Source organism: Leucopleurus acutus (assembly GCF_964270905.1).
Source record: "Leucopleurus acutus genome assembly, chromosome: 18".
Classification (NCBI taxonomy): Eukaryota; Metazoa; Chordata; class Mammalia; order Artiodactyla; family Delphinidae; genus Leucopleurus; species Leucopleurus acutus.
This window is the reverse complement of record NC_139160.1, coordinates 11,601,801-11,604,549: the sequence shown is the minus strand read 5'-3', so window position 1 is coordinate 11,604,549 and position 2,749 is coordinate 11,601,801. Positions and strand designations below refer to the sequence as shown.

General features: G+C 42.3%; 1 pseudogene across 1 annotated transcript; it reads left to right on the top strand.

Annotated features, from left to right (window-relative positions):
- Window positions 1-640: 640 nt before the first annotated feature.
- On the top strand, window positions 641-2,059 carry LOC309974537 (TOM1-like protein 1; annotated as a pseudogene). Its single transcript has one exon. The product of its transcript is annotated as a TOM1-like protein 1 (transcript).
- Window positions 2,060-2,749: the final 690 nt, after the last annotated feature.

Sequence of the window (2,749 nt, the reverse complement as noted above, 5' to 3'; positions counted from 1 at the left end):
TGTATACGTGTATCAAAACATCAGGTTGTATACCTTAGATATGTACAATTTTAATTCGTCAATTATACCACCCAAAAGCTAAAAACCCAAAACACTGTGGCTGCCATCTTAGGCTCTGTCTTGGGCAGCCAGACCCTTGTAGACCAAATATGCCAAATTTTCAATCCCCACACACGATTCCAGGAGCTGAGAACAGAAACACTTTGAACTGGGACTGTATTTGTTTCCTGGGGCTGCCATAACAAAGTACCCCGCACTGCATGGCGTAAACAATGAAAATGTATTGTCTCACAGTTCTGGAGGCCAGGAGTCTGAGATCAAAGCAACAATAGCAGGGTTGGTTCCTTCTGAGAGCTGTGAGGGAGAATCTGTGCCTGCCTCTCTCCCAGCTTCTGGTGCTCGGCCTGCAATTGTTGCCATTCCTCGGCTTAAAGAAACATCGCCCAGATCTCTGCCTGCATCTTCACATGGCGTTCTACCTGTGTGTGTCTATGTCCGAACTTCCCCTTTTTATAAGAACACCAGTCATGTTGGACTAGGACCAACCCCAATGACCTCATCTTAACTTGATTACCTCTGTAAAGACCCTATTTCCGGTTGGGAACAGTGGCGGAGGCCCGGGCTGGCTCCCTGCGCTACCATGGCGCTCGGGAAGAGTCACCAGGACCCGTTTGCAACCTCCGTGGGCCAGCACATAGAAAATGCTACAGTTGCTGGACTTCAGACTGAACACTGGGGCCAGTTTATGCACATCTGTGACATAATTAACACTGTTCACGATGGGCCAAAAGATGCAATAAAAGCTTTGAAGAAAAGGATTTCCAAAAACTACAATCATAAAGAAATCCAACTTACCTTGTCATTTATTGACATATGCATACAGAACTGTGGTCCAAGTTTCCAGTCTCTGATTGTGAAGAAGGAATTTGTTAAAGATAGTCTAGTTAAGCTGCTGAATCCCAGATATACCTTGCCAAGAGACATTCAGAATAGAATTCTGAATTTCATTAAGATGTGGTTGCAGGGTTTCCCAGGAGGTATGGATGTAAGTGAAGTGAAAGAAGTGTAAGGAAGATGTATCTCCTTAAGAAAGATGTTCAGTTTCCTCCATCAGATGCTGAAACAGCCAGACAAGAGACTGCTCAGATCTCACCGAATCCACCACCATCTGTTCCTACTGCACCAGCTCTTTCTTCTGTAGTTCCCAAGAACTCCAGTATTACACTGGTTCCAGAACAGACTGGAAAACTGCACAGTGAATTGGATATGGTGTAAATGAATGTGAGAGTGATGTCTGCCATACTGATGGAGAATATTGCTGGGTCTAAAAACCGTGAAGACAAAGAGCTTCTGCAGAAACTTTATAAGACGGGTCAGGAGATGCAAGAGAGGATCATGGACCTGCTCGTGGTGGTGGAGAATGAAGATGTCACTGTTGAGCTAATTCAAGTGAATAAGGATTTTAGTAACACCACCCTTGGATATGAGAGGTTTACTCGAAACCAACAAAGGATTTTGGAGCAAAATAAGAACCAGGGGGAAGATGCCAATACTAGCAGTGAACCTTCTGCCCCATCCTCTGATCTCCTTGACCTAAGTCCCAGCCCTCCAACGCATAGGGAAACTCTGGGAGAATACAACACCCTGAATGCTCAGCTTTCAGACTTAAATTTCAGCTCTCCAAGTCCTGTTGTAACAAACAACTTGAAACCCAGTCTTCATCCACAGGTGGATTTGCTAGCCTCGGAAAATACAGAAACACCTGTTTGCCCAAAGGACCAGCCAAAACCTTGCCTCAGGTCATACATATGAGAGTTCTCTGGAATATTCAAATTCAGTATTACCACAGCCAGCTAGTCTACAGACCATTCCAGCGACACCAACAAAGCAGAGACCACCATCCTTGCCCAGCAATCAACCAGCGATGACAAAGAATGATTTCCAGCCATCCAGTTACTACGAGGTAATGGAGTTTGATCCATTAGCTCCTGCTGTCACCACAGAAGCTATTTATGAAGACACTGATGTATATCACTACAAAGGAGCTCAGTCACAGTGACGATTGAGGTGGAAGTAGATGACCAGCTCACTAGTGGCATTATGGGTGCCAATTCTCTAAAAGGTAGACCCTGTCGAGCTTTGAGACCCAGAAGTTAAGACATTCCAAAACATCAAAACCACGGTGGAACATTTTTTCTCTGTAGTAATGAAGTTCAAACAGAAGAGTAACTGTTCCAGAGTAACGTTTATGGTTCCTGACAGGAGCTGAAGCTTTATCTCAAAAGAACTTGGTTGTAACATATATTCACTTAAAACTTCAGCAGAAGAAAAATTCATGGTACTGAGGCCAACCAGGTTAAGTGTAGCACCTTATGTTTCACAGGCCTTCCTACATTTAGAAATCATCACAAGAGCTGGGATAAGAGTAGATGAAGACTGTTTCATTACAAAATGATTGTTAATAGATGAAAGCATGAATGTGAAAAACTATTATTCAGGAAGAATACTGAGTGTCTTCATTTAACTAAAGTTGAAAGTAGAAGTCAATTTGCACTTCTTTATAAATAATACTCTTGTTTAGAATTATGAACTGTAAAAGCCTTGATGATTGTAGTTTAATTATATTTCAGGTACCCTCAAGAGGTCAATGGATTTTACATTGGTTGCCTTTAAGTATAATTCTTTATAATACTAAATGCTCTTTGTTTTTCTTTTTGGAAGAAAGACTTCTGGAAAACATTCAGAATAA